This window comes from Gallus gallus, chromosome 1, assembly GCF_016699485.2.
Source record: "Gallus gallus isolate bGalGal1 chromosome 1, bGalGal1.mat.broiler.GRCg7b, whole genome shotgun sequence".
NCBI classification, from domain to species: domain Eukaryota; kingdom Metazoa; phylum Chordata; class Aves; order Galliformes; family Phasianidae; genus Gallus; species Gallus gallus.
Genome location: NC_052532.1, coordinates 177690175 through 177704398, shown reverse-complemented (window position 1 = coordinate 177704398; position 14224 = coordinate 177690175). Strand labels below are relative to the sequence as shown.

Genomic DNA, 14224 nt, shown 5'->3' with positions numbered 1-14224 from the left:
TTTAATATAGAGGAATTACATTATACTGTGCCCTCTATATGGCCTGATCTTCTATTGTGTTGAGAGTTTTTAGCTGCCATTCATATTAATAGAAATCTTGTAGGGTGTTCACAACACACAAATTAGGATTTGTGACTCTGACGAGTATGCAAATCAGTAACATGTGGGTACACTGAGTATAAATTAAATTGTAAGGGGTTTATCTTTGTTTTGAAAAATTCAGTATGTAGCAAAGTTATTGACAGGCACAATTGTTACCTGATAGATAAATGTATGCAAATAACTTTTTGAGTGTGTATGTCTGGCCTTGAACAATGTTAAGATGAAAAACCTCCACTGACCATTTAATTTTCCCAGAAGACAGGTAGAGGAATAATTCTGACTTAAAAACCTTTCATCATCAAATTTCCAAAGTATTTCAATAGGATTATAGGCAGGACAGTGGGTAGTGCTATTGCTGTAACAGAGTGGTGCCAGTGTTCTCCACATGCATCGTGAGGCTGCAATGTCCAGCCTGCTCAGACAAGGTTATTGTAACATTTCCAGACAAAAGGGAAACCTGATGAATAATACATTGGAATCAAGCTAGATTTCTGTAAGATCTTGTATGATTCATGTGATGCAGAACATAAAGCATTCACATAATTAAAATCTTTTACTTTTGTGAGTTTTACTGTGCCTGACATTTCCAGGTCCGTGGATGAAGCAGCAGAACTTCTTGCTAATTTTCGGTTCATTGAGGGCAATGTGGTATAGCCATCTTGGTAGAGACTCACGAGTGTATGAGAACAAATCCTGAAATTATGGAGATAACATTCGGATTTCAGTGAGTTCATACTGAATGTTACAGTGAATTCACTCCTAATGCAGCACAATACTTCGTATCCTTAAGGTTTTCTTTTTAGCGTGGCTGAAGGAGAAGTTAGCTGGTCTGGTGAGCACCCTACACTTGCCTCTATTAGAGAAAATCTTGCAGAAGACTTCCCTCGAGGCCAGGCTGCTTTCCTGCTCTCATCCACCAATGGAGTTGCTGTAGCAGCAGTGCTGCACGAAGGCAAAATGATCCACACTGCATAATCGTAAAATCATCAAATGGCTTAGGCTAGAGGTGACCTCAAAGATCACCCGGTTTCAAGTCCCTGCCTTGGACAGGGCTGTCACCCACCAAATCAAGCTGCTCAGATCCCCATCCAACCTGACTTTGAACATCTCCAGAGATGGAGCACCCACAGCCTCTCTGGGCAGCCTGTGCCAGTGCCTCACCACCCTCTAAGTAAAGAATTTCTAATCTAAATCTCTCCTTATAATTTAAAACCATTCCTTCTTGTACTGTCACCATCAGACCACATAAAAAGTCAGTCACCCACTTAGAAACCTAAGAACTTAGAAACCTAAACTCCTTTCAAGTACTGGAAGGCCACAGTGAGGTCTCCACAATGAGTCTTTAACCATCCTCAGTTTTTCCTCTTTTTAGTGTACTACAGCTGACAATGTTGGCTGGTCATTTATCTCAGTATAAATGTGAACTTTACGTTATCACAACTGTGAATATAGAAATATGCACATCATCTGGAGCCTGTTTTTTTCTAAACCATGAGCCATTACATAGTCAGATTGTTACTTAGATTTACTGGGAAATTATGTGGTAGTAACTCTAGCCTGTTCTGCTGAGAAAGGAAAATGCTAGAAACAGTTTTTCACTAAGCATACTTAGCTTTGTTAATGGTTCACAAGAAATAAATTCAGCATTTGATTTTTACTGTATGTTGTCTCTATATTATAAAGTAAATATTTGAGGAATGATGTTTATATAACCTGTGTATCTATACATAGAATGAGGTAATCTTGAGTTAATGCTCCTTCATGATTCTGATAGGCAAAGCTTAATTCCTCCCTCTCTGTAGGATCACAGCACAATCAGCACAATCCAGCTGGAAGGGGCAGGTTTTGTAAATGCCCCATGGTTCAGGCAGAACTGTCTCTATGGACCAACCTCATGGGGAGAAGGTTTCTCTATACGTGCATTCTCAACCTCTTTTTTTTTTTTTTTTTCCAGAAGAAAAATAGGTTGTTAGGCAAACAGGAATCACTGGATTGTCCATGGATGCACCCCAGCCTGCCCAATTGTCCCTTTAAGGAGATTCCATCACTCCAAAAATGTTTTAAAATACCATTAGATGTACTCTGTACACTGTAACCTCTCCTCCATGATTCTTTTGGTGTATGGCATGAGTCAGTATCTACTCTGCCATCTTAGACGTGGTAGTAAAATCCCTTGTGAGGCCATGTGTTTGCCTGTGTACAGTAAATGCAGTGCTCATAACTTCACCAAATATTGATATGAATGGAAACCTGCTACATACTGTAATTTGGAACAGCAGTGCCAGAAGACTGAAAGAAAAACAAAAGACAAATAGCAGAGTTCCAAAGTCCTTTACAAGGTAATGGACATTTTCTCTGTTCTTTCAAGTCACTCCAATTAACTACTCTTATTTAGTTGTTATGAGAAAAATGACCTTAATGGAGAGAATAAGTGGAGCACTACCTTTACATCTCTGCTCCATACACCCTGTCCTTTGGATTTTAGCCCATGGCACCAGAGCCGAGGCTGACATGTGATGTAGCTGTGAACTTTAGTGACCCACCTAACTTCCTGCCACCTCTCATTAGCTGGTCATTTCGGTGCTGAATGTACACAACTGTGCAGAAGTGCTCAGCAGTGACACTAGAAAAACAAATCATAGAAGCACCATTCTTACAGATTAAATTAAATATACCTACTGGTCTAGCAGTACTGTGCTGGAATAAGAGAAAAAAGGAAAATATGGAAAAAAAAAGGCAAAATGAATGATTTAAAACACTCACTGTTACTTGAAAATCTAATGTTGTACACTAAGCCTTTTCATAAACTTCTTCTGTTCTTGTTGGAGGGCCACAAAGCTGGTGAGGGGTCTGGAGCACACGCCTTATGAGGAGCAGCTGATGGAGCTGGGATTGTTCAGTCCAGAGAAGAGGAGGCTCAGGGGAGACCTTATTGCACTCTATAACTACCTGAAGGGAGGTTGTAGTGAGCTGGGGGTCAGCCTCTTCTCTCGGGTGACTAGTGATAGGACTAGAGGAAATGGCTTCAAGCTGCACCAGGGAAGGTTCAGGCTGGATGTTAGGAAATACTACTTCTCTGAAAGGGTGGTCAGGCACTGGAATGGGCTGCCCAGAGAGGTGGTGGAGTCATTGAGCCTGGTGGTGTTAAAAGAGTGTTTGGATGTTGTGTTGAGGGACATGGTTTAGCGAGAACCATTGGTGAAGGGCGAATGGTTGGACTGGATGATCCTGTGGGTCTTTTCCAACCTCAGCGATTCTGTGATTCTATGATTCTATGATTCTTCTAGAATAAAGAACAGAGTATACTTGAGAGGCAAATTATTGTCCATGATCCCTTCTAAGTCATGAACAATGCCCAGAGAGTAGATGGGAGAGTTTTATCAAAAGGAAAATACAAGACAAAAGCAGGACATCTTCTGTGCTGTATCATTTGCCAGCCTAGCTCTAGCGCTCATGTCCTCTGAGGTGGCCCTAATAAGCAGAGATGATCTCAGAAGAACCAATTCCAGTTAGGATGACTTTTTCAATGATCAGAAGAGTTGGAGAAATGGTAATCAAGATTAAAAAAACCCATGCAGGTGACTTTACTGTTTATTATTTTTAAAACCCTAGGAAATGGCTTAGCTTTATCTAAAATAAAAGTGGAGGCTGTAAATACACTGACTGGAAAAGTGCTCTGAATAAATATACTGTTCCTCCCACGCTTGCTTGCTGAGAGTGAAAAATATCTTGACATAACCCTCACCCAATTTAATACAGCTTGAAAAAACTAATAATGTATTTTAAACAAAGGAGATGATATGAAATCCTTGCTGCACTTAGAGGACAGATGCCCCTGTTATGTTATATGAGCTGAATAAGTTCAATTCCAGTTTATGATTAAGAAAAAGATGTGGCTGGGTTGCTGCATTTAGAGAGTTGCAGACTATCGTGCATTCACACTGGCTCATTTATGAGCCACAGGATGTGATGTTCTCATTCAGTCACAAAGAGAATGGTACAAGTCAATGGCATTCCCAAATCTCAGGAGAATCATACTCTACTTCAGCTTCCATTTTGCCAAAATTGATAACAAGTGCAGCAAAATTTAAGTGAATGCACAATAAATATGTAGTAATAACAACCTAGGAAGAATGATGGCTTTCCTCCACCAATATCCTCAAGTATAATAGAACTTAATGAAGCATTCAAAATTAAACTGTGATAAATATTTGTTATCGTAAAATTTCCTTGAATAGGTGAACACCAAGGAGGAGTTAAATTGACAGTTAACAATTTAAAGCAAAATACATGGTCCAAGTAGTGGTATTTAATTTAGTTACTTACACAATCATGTCCATGCATCCAGTTTGTCAGTATTTTAGGTAGGGGTACTTTTGATATCTGGGCTGCATAGTGTCAATATATGCAGCACTGCGTTCCCACTTGGTCCTACAGGATTTCCTTAAACACATCCTTTCCTTAAACACTACCCTTCCTGGACTGTGCATCCTATGCTCTCCCTCTCACAAGAAGTAGCAGAGAATTTAACCCAGTGTTTCTTTGGTACTTTATTTTGGTGAAAAGTGATTATAAGACCAGGATTTTCTATGCTTTCAACAACTACCAATAACTCTACAAGTTACATAATCAGTGAAGGTCAGAACAAGCAACGTTCTCATCCTAAAGCCCACCCACAGCATTAGACACATTCATCTGCTTAACGGCTTTGCTACAGGTGTGTTCCTGTCCTCTGACTTGTCCTTATCTCTAAATTGGAGAGAGATGGATTTGATGTCTGGACTACTTAGTGGGAAAAAAATTGGATAGTCACAGCCAGGGGGTGGTGGCATTCAACCACTCTATGTTCAGGTGCAGACTATTAACAAGTGGTGTCCCCCAGGGTTTTGTCTTGGGTCCAGTGTTCTTTAGCATCAGGCAGTGCGATCAACTGCACCCTCGGAAAGTTTGCTGATGACACCAAGCTGAGTGGTACTGTTCACATGATAGAAGGAAAGGATGCCATACAGACAGATCTGGACAGGCTTGAGAAGTGGGCCTATGTGAACCAAATGAAGTTCAACAGGGCCAAGTGCAAAGTGTTTGCAATTGAGTCTGTGTAATCCCAGTTGACTGATCAACCTAGTGGCTTTCTACAGTGGTGTAACTACGTTAGTGGACACCATCAGGTATGGGAAATAGAACAAAGTATAACTCTTGAAAGAGCTCTTGAACTTCTTAAACACCTTACTTTCTCTTTAGAAAAATATATTACAGAATGCCATTGGTTTTTAAAACTCATTTTACACTTCCGTATCCTTGAAAAACTTTCAAAATATTTACTTGATTAAAAACTGGCCACTCAACCTTGTCAAATGCTTTTTCTCCATGTAAAGACAAAGGATTGCATTAAACTAGCAAATTATAGTAATCCCATAATCCTAAAGACGTGTTTACAGAATTTTCATATTACTGATTTCCAGGGGAGTTGGCATTTAATTACTTTCTATGATCTCCACAAAATATTTCCCATTTATCTTACCTTTGTAGAATACACTTCTTTTCCTCCTCAAAAAGAGAGAAGAACCTAAATTAAAAGAGAATTGTGTTTGTCCTGTGTGATGAAAGATTCCATTAATCTTGAAATTAAAGTATTTTTAAAATTTGTTTTTAATGTTGAGATTCAGTAATTGTTCTCTGATCATCCTGTTGTTTACTTTGCATTTATTTTGTTTTATTTTGAAGTTGTTCAAGATAATAAATACATCTCTTAGAGCCTTGGCAGCTTTCCATATGATCTTATTAGTTTTCATTGTTGTAGTCCAGAATAGCAGAAGGTTCAAACTCTCTTTCCTCCTCCTTGGACACTTGCCCAATTTCATATTAAAGCCTAGCTCATTAGAGTTGAGAAAGAATTACCACAAAAAAAAGATGTTAAAGATTAGATCGAAACTCTAATGGCATAAATAAACTGTCTGCACTGATACTGTTTCTCTGCTTATGCATATATTTCATAATTAATGCAATGAAATACGTTTCCACTGAAACTAAGCAAAAGTACACAATACTTAAAAAACAATTCAAATGATGGCAAAGGAAAATTAATTCACAGCTATATGATGAAAATAGTACCTGTACCATTTTGAGACATTTTGAAATATTAAATTTGGAAAAGCTGGAATTTAGAAGGAAGAAAAGTATTTTTTATTGTGAAAAAGGATAGGATTTTTTTTCCCCCCCAAATTAAAGCATTACCAACGCTACTAGTGGTACAAATAGTATTTTTTAATAATATTCAGGTATGAAAATAACACTTTAAAACACTTAAAATGTTAAGTCTTTTGTATAATCTTTTTAGTTTGAAATCAATCTGACCTGAGATTGTTTTTCAGGTTAACAGTTTTTCCCAGAAATGAAATTTTAGTTCAGAGAGTTTTACTGAAACTCAGTTCATTAACTCAAATATTGATTTGATATCTATTGGTTGGTTGGTGGATTGGTTGGTTGGTAGGTCAGTCTGTCCTAGCTCCCAATTCTATTTGCACAGCAAGACTGGCCACATTTTACCTAAAGTAGTAAAGAAAGCTTCCAATAAACCAAAGAGCAGTTTATCCCATTCAGAATATCTTTGGATTGATCCATAACATCTCAGAGGCATGCATGTTAAAATACTTGCTCAGCATCAGTTAGTCAAGCAAAGTCACGAGGAAATATATCTTAATCTTTCCAAAGTGCATTTGGAAATAAGTTAAGGAGAAAAAAACAAAATTTTAATTCTAACCTTAGTACCTAATATCTAACCCCCAGTACATTCAACAGTCCTTAGTACATTCATGATTTATGGATAAATGTTCTTCATAGCTAATGTTCTAATTGTAGGGTATATGTATACGTATAAACAACAGTTAACCCAAGATTCCTGATAGGCTTTCTAATTAATATGTATCACTAATTTACCTTGCAAGCACTTTTGCCAAATGGCATTTAACAAAATTGTATTTCTTTTTTCAATTGGACAAAATCTTTAATTTAGTATTCCTTCCTGCATAGAATTATTTGGGAAAAATGTCAGTGCAACTGCTTTATCACTGAATGCTGCAGTGAAAAATTACCATACACATCTGTGTTCACATTCTCTTTCTTTTAAATTTTCTCTCCCTTCTTTAGGAACAACCTCCTCAGCATTTTGATTTTCAAGTGGCCTTTTCTTCACTTCTTTGCACTTTCCATCTTTTTTACCTTGAAGCAAAGCAGAATTGTTGGGTGTCATGGTACCTATAGCATGGACATGACTCTGCGGCTACAGACAGTGGGGATCTGGGCCATCTTTATGAGCTAATAATTCTTACAAGTGGCATACTGCTTTCTTAGAGGGCAGTGCTCAAGGGCTGCTTCTCTTGTGCATCTCTGCAGGGAGAAGCTGCTGCTGGGGCAGCTCCTGTTTCTGCCGCAAGGATGGAACAGTGAGAGATGATGCCATCACCTTCCCATATTTCCTTAGGAGCATGATTTATTGATCAGTAATGATTTTCTGCTTCACAGGAATACAGGCCTGACAGCAATAACAGCTGTTATTGTAGCAGATCACCAGAGATTTAAAGACTTTCTTATATCCAAGGAGTACTGCTGCAGTGTGGAGGTCAGGGTCCTGACAAAGAGCTGCAGTACAATGTTATAATAACTTCCATTGCTATAAAACTTTGAATCTAAACAAATAAATGTGTCCGATGCAATAGAGCTCTCTTTTATGTCCTGGGCAAACCTGCAGTTTCCATGGTTTCCAAAGGGCAGCCTAGTAGAGAAACAGCTCACGTTCTCCTTCAATAGGTATTTTTTAAGAATATCCTTTTGAAAAGTTAGTACAGAATCAATCTGTTGTAACACGTATCCATGCTACATTCTGCTGTTAGGTAGCAATTTATGCAGAGGCAATAAATCAATTTTTAACAACACAGGGCATTTTGGGGTTAATCCTCATTTATTCTTTATTCAAAAACTGCATTTCTAGTCATATCTATACAGTCTTTATTCACTTGTTTTGCTTTAGTTTGTAATTCCTTCCAGATTTCTTTTTAAAAAGCAAAATCACATCACTACATTTATTTCCCTCTCAAAAATATTTTAAACAGATTGGCCTGGGTTGAAAGGGATCTTAAGGATCATGAATCTCCAACACTGCTGCCACAGGCAGGGCCACCAACCTCCACATTTAATACTAGACCATGCTGCCCAGGACCCCATCTAACCTGGCACCTCCAGGGATGGGGTATCCACAACCTCTCTGGGCAGCCTATTCCAGCATCTCACCACTCTCATAGTAAAGAACTTCCTCCTGACATCCAACCTAAACAAATTATGACTATAGTATTATAAATATTTCTGTTCACCAGGATCATTTGATATATTTTGTTTTTTATTTAACATGACCAGGAAATATAATTGCTTGCATCATTTATCCTCTCAAGTCCAAGACAGGTGTTTTCTTCCCGAATCAGAACAACTGAGAGCTAGAAACAAATTTCCTTTAATCATAGTGAAACTCCTTCCTCAAAGTGCTAACGTACAAGTTCCAGTCTTAGTCTTCCCTGAAGACACTCGGTCTTTTAAGCGCTTAAGTCACTTTAAGTATTTGACTGTAAGGACTATCGGAGCTTGATCTGAATATTTCAGCTCTGATTTATTTTTGAGTTTCTGTCTGAGGAAAACTGAGATAAATAGTGTCTTTATTTAAGTGGGAAGATCCCAGTCAATAAAACATACTGAATGTATATGGCACAAACTAGCCATATGTGTTCAGTGAAAATGAATCATGTTTGAATCTTATTTAATTCAGTGTAAGCTTGTCAAAGATATTTTACATATTGGATTTTCAAAGATTTCATCTACAAGAGGTTGCCCCAAAACATTGTCTGTTACCAAGCCTATGTGTGCTACTTCTTTCTCTTTCTCCCACATCAGGCCAGAAAGAATAATGAGTGCTCAGTGGGAAAAAAAAATCATCTGAATAGTTTCTAGCAGTGGCTGCTGTTCTCCAAAGCATGGAGGACTTCTTTGATGAGGCTTCCCTGTGTCCTGGGAAGATCTGGATGGCATCTGCTGTTCTCACTTAACGTACCAGGGATGACTGTAGAATTTGTAACCTTTTAAGTTTTCCTTCTCTTGTATACAGAAATGGGAGGATGGAGTAGAAATAATACTTTCATTCATTCAGTTGAATGCATGCTACAAAGAAGACTAAACAGATCCAGACAGATCACTTCTGGTGTGGTTTCCAACTTACAACAGATTCAATTATCAGTTTTGTAAGCATATTTTGACCTGGAGAGGAGGAACTTTACATATTTTCTGTTCTACAAGTATTTACCTACTTAACAGACCACAACTGTGTCCTGTCTTTTATTTCAAAGACTTCCAGATGTGTTTTCTAAGTACTTTTTCTTCTGACAAATTTCAAGGAATTGTGCAGAATTAGTAGCAGAATTTGGGAATGAAATCTAGCTTTAGGAATCATTAAGATTTGACTTCAGTGATATTGAGGTTGATACTTAGTACTTGGATTGTTAAGACTGGACTTCAACTTCATTATCCTATGTGTGTTTTTAACTGTGTTGTTGACTGTTACTATACTGATAACAACAGTAATGGCAGCAGTGATGACTCAGGGAGATAATTTCACAAATGCTGGATATTGACACTATATGTGGGCATAACGCATTATCAACAGCATTCTAAAATCATGTTCCCAGATGGTTCCATGTAGTCCGTTTGCACGTGCTCTTTCCAAATAGTTTGGAAATCTCCAGCTGTGAGTTGTCTTATATATATAATATATTAAGTCTGAGATATGGCTTCTGAACATTCTTGGGTTTTTTTCTTTATTGTATTTATTTCTTTTCTTGGTCCTCAGGCCTTCCTTTCATAAACTTCAAAGTACTTCCCAGTCTTCAGAGAATTGCTGAGGACTTACTAGGGTAGAAAACCTCAGATCCTGGCCTCCACTCTCCCTTAGCTTTTATAACCCAGTGCAGGAGTCATGCCCCACATCAGATGGGATCTGGCCTCAGTAAGTTAGGCAGGATCTTGAGAGCCCTCCTATACCGCTGGGCAGCACCATTAAATCTCACACAGTCTTTGACACCTTCGATGCTGGAGCAATCTTTCTTCACAGTTGCTTTTGTTGTTTTGTGGTGTTTTTTTTGATTGTTTTCTGAACTCCTTTTCAGTTTGTTTAGTTTGTTCAAATTAAAGAGATCTCCTGAAATAAAGGCAGTATTTCGGTAACTGCTCTCATAGAGCTGTATAAAGAGACCATCACCAATTTACTGGAGGCTTAATGCAGCTACACAGGCAGTCTTCATCTATTTTTTTTTTTTTTTCTGTATCATGTTGCCAATTAATATATCATTTCATGCCCACTATTTCTGCTACTTTTCATGTTCCTCTGATTTGATTGCTACTGATGATTTCCAAGCAGATCTGTCATCTAGTCTTTCTCTAAGAAGAGTTCTGAATCCCCCTTTGGTGAAGATATTAATACCTCTGTATTCTCAAGTAATTTTTTCTTTATCCCTAATATTAAAAAAAGCTATGAGTTTTGTATCGTCTTTACACTTAGTTAATATGATTTCTACTCCATGAATAATCTTCCCTGGTATGTCAGTGCAAACTACAATCACTTTGTGTGGACACTATAGCTGATACAGTGAATGACAGTGTACAATTTCTACTACTTATTTAACTGTTCAATGTCTTTTCTGCACCAGACAGTTAGCACGTATATAGAAGAATGTACTAAGTATTCTTAAGTCTTTTGCTATGTCCCAAATAGATCTTCTTTCTTTCTGAGATTAGCTTTGAGTATCTTACCATAATTGCAATTATCACTTCTAGCTAAGCCAAGAGTGTCTTCACTCGAATGTCCCTATAGCTGCATTTGAGACTCAGATGGAAAAATCAGGCACAGCAGTAACGTTTGATTTCTAAGCTATTCACTGAACATTTTGTTGGGAGGATGTCACTGTTAGCCTCAGCATAACATAGACTTCAAAACTACAGTGAAGAATGCCGTTAAAAGAAAACTAACTTTGTTTTATCATTCTAATTGCCATGATTATAGATTTAAAGCCATTTTGAATAGCTAGCTATGTGAATTTGCTCCAATTGTTTTTCAGCCACTTTGAAAAATTGCCGTCTTTTTACTTCCTTCCAGCAAAGCAGCTGAAACTACCAGGTAACCTCTCCAGTGGAAAGATATTTCCAGCATATTTGGCAACGTAACACATACTACTTCGTATTTCATCAAGATTTTCACATTTTTTTTCTTTCTTCTGAGAAAAGAGAAAACATAGTATGCATTCAGCAACGAGATCTGCACAGTATTATTTTTTTTCCAATGACTAAACAAGACTAGTATATATCATTATTTTTGTGCTTTTCAATCAGCAAATCAAGACTAATTTCAAGGGGCAGAGAAAAAATTTTTACTAAAAGGATCTCACACCCCAAATGGGTGTCTTCTATTGACACGCAAGCCCCCCCAACATTATAGAAGTGTCCAAAGGCATTCTGTCATCATTTTCAGGCACGACTCCCTGCAAAACTTTCTGCAGCATAAGACCCTTGCCTACCTATCTTCTCAGTGAGCTGCAGCAACAGAAAAGGGGACCCTGGGGACATGGGATCCTCCAAAGTGGGTATGGGCACTTCCAGCAGTGTTCTGTCTATCAGCTATCTGTGAACAATGATCCGGTTCAGCTCAGGGCTACACCAGGAAAATGGCCTCGTGGATCCAAAACATCCACATTTTTCAAGCACAAATATTTAGGGACAGAAATACTGGAATTTAGAAATGGTACAACTCCTGGTCTGTGATCAACAGAACAAAAGGTAAATTGTGTCTTCCAATTGTACAGGCCAGTATCCTTTTCTAACACTCACTACTGGAATTTTTTGTGGGAGTGTAACTAAAGGCCAAGATGTGGCCCTTCTGAGAAAAACGGAGCTCTCCATTCCCCAGTACAAGAAATCAGGCAGAAGAGGCAGGAAACCAGCATGACTGAGCAAAGACTGTTGGTCAAATTGGTGGAAAAAAATGAAATATACAGGCAGTGGAAGCAGGGCTAGGTGATCTGGGAAGAAAAGGGGAGCTATCTGGACAAGCAGAGAGCAGATCAGGAAAGTCGAGGTACAGGTGGAACTGAACTTGGCAAGGGATGTGAAAAATAACATGAAGAGGTTCTACAGCTACACTGGTCAGAAGAGACAGACAAAGAAGAGTGCACCTCTGCTGATAAATGAGAAGGATGAACTGGATTCAACAGATATGAAGAAGGCTGAGGTACTCAGTGTTTTTTTGCTTCAGTCTTCACAGCCAGTCAGGCTTCCCACACCTCTCAAGTCCTTGAACCCTTAGACTGGGATTGGAGAAGCAAAATCCTTTTGAGTGTAAGAGTGGAGCAAGTCAGAGAGTGCCTCATGAGATTGAATGTGTACAAGTCTATGGGTCTGGACAACATGCATCCCAGGGTCCCAAAGGAACTGGCTGCTGTGGTTATTGAGCTGCTCTCCATCATAATTGAAAAGTTATGGCTGTCAGGCAAAGTCCTTAGGAACTGGAAAAATGGAAACATCACTCCCATTTTTAAGAAAGGGAGAAAGGAAGATTCAGTAAACTACAGGCTGGTAAGCCTCATGTCTGTGCCTGGGAAGGCATATGGAGCACATGGAGCAGATCCTCCTGGAATCTGTATTAAGGCACATGTGAGATGAGATCATCAAAGGCGTCAACGTTGGAGGCAGCCTGGGCTGCAATGACCATGCCCTGGTTGAGTTCGTGATCTCAAGGGATGTGGGCCTGGCAAAGAGTGGGTTCAGGATCCTGAACTTTGGAAGAGCGAACTTTAAGCTGTTCAATGGATTGTTGGCCAAGATCCCCTGGGATGCTGTCCTTGAAGATAAAGATGTTGAGAAGAGCTGGCTACTCTTCAAGGATGCCCTCTTGAAAGCACAAGAGGTCTCCATCCCTCTGAATAAGAAAGTGGGCAGGTGAGATAGGAAGCTGGCATGGCTCAGCAAGGACCTGCTGGGCACACTGAGGGCAAAGAAAGGTGCATACAAGCTCTGGAAACAAGGGCATGTCACCTGGGAAGAGTACAGGAATGCTGTCCGGACTTGCAGACGTAGGATCAGGAAAGCCAAGGTGCAGGTAGAACTGAACTTGGCAAGGGATGTGAAAAACAGTAAGAATACATTCTACAGGTACATTGGCCAGAAGAGACAGGCCAAAACGGGTGTACCTTCTTCAGTAAATTTAAAAGGAGAACTGGCTTCAGCGGACAAAGAGAAAGCTGAGGTACTGAATGAGTTCTTTGCCTCGGTCTTCACTGGTGGCCAGGATTCTAGTCTTTCTCATGTCCCTGAGCGCTGCACCCCCAAGCCTCCAGGTGGGGACCAGGGGGGTAAATGTCCTCCCACTGTAAGAGCAGAGCAAGTCCGAGACCAAACAAGGTCTGTGACTGGGATCAAGTTAGATAGCTCCTGACCCTTCATTGTCCACAGCATACACAGCAGCCATTATTTTAACAGCGTGTATTTGAGTAGAGTTTAGTAAATGATCCTGATGGGTGTAGGCACTGGCTAATGTTCTCATTACAGGCAAAGTGCAGACAGTTGAGCTGCTTGTCCCTGTTCCACCACACCTGGATTCTCTTTGAAAGATACAAAAATGAATATATATAAAATATTTTAAAATAACAAAGTACAACCTTCACCTGACATTAAGATCATAGAATCATAGAATCATAGAATCACAAAGGTTGGAAAAGACCCACAGGACCACCCAGTCCAACCATCCACCCATCACCAATACTTCTCACTAAACCATGTCCCTCAACACAACATCCAAACATTCCTTGAACACCTCCAGGGTCAGTGACTCTACCACCTCTCTGGGCAGCCCATTCCAGTGCCTGACCACTCTTTGAGAGAAGCAGTATTTCCTAATGTCCAGCCTGAACCTCCCTGGCGCAGCTTGAGGCCATTCCCTCTAGTCCTATCACTAGTTACACAAGAGAAGAGGCTGACCCCCAGCTCACTATAACCTCCCTTCAGGTAGTTATAGAGAGCAATAAGGTCTCCCCTGAGC

The 14224-nt window shown here is 39.4% G+C and overlaps 1 long non-coding RNA gene across 1 annotated transcript in view; it reads right to left on the bottom strand.

Annotated features, from left to right (window-relative positions):
- The window catches only part of LOC112531582, a 107757-nt gene that overhangs the window by 73993 nt on the left and 19540 nt on the right, over nucleotides 1–14224 (bottom strand). Inside the window, exon 2 of the long non-coding RNA XR_003073460.2 lies at nucleotides 5624–5668. This is a non-coding gene — a long non-coding RNA (uncharacterized LOC112531582). The remainder of the gene's footprint in view (nucleotides 1–5623; nucleotides 5669–14224) is intronic.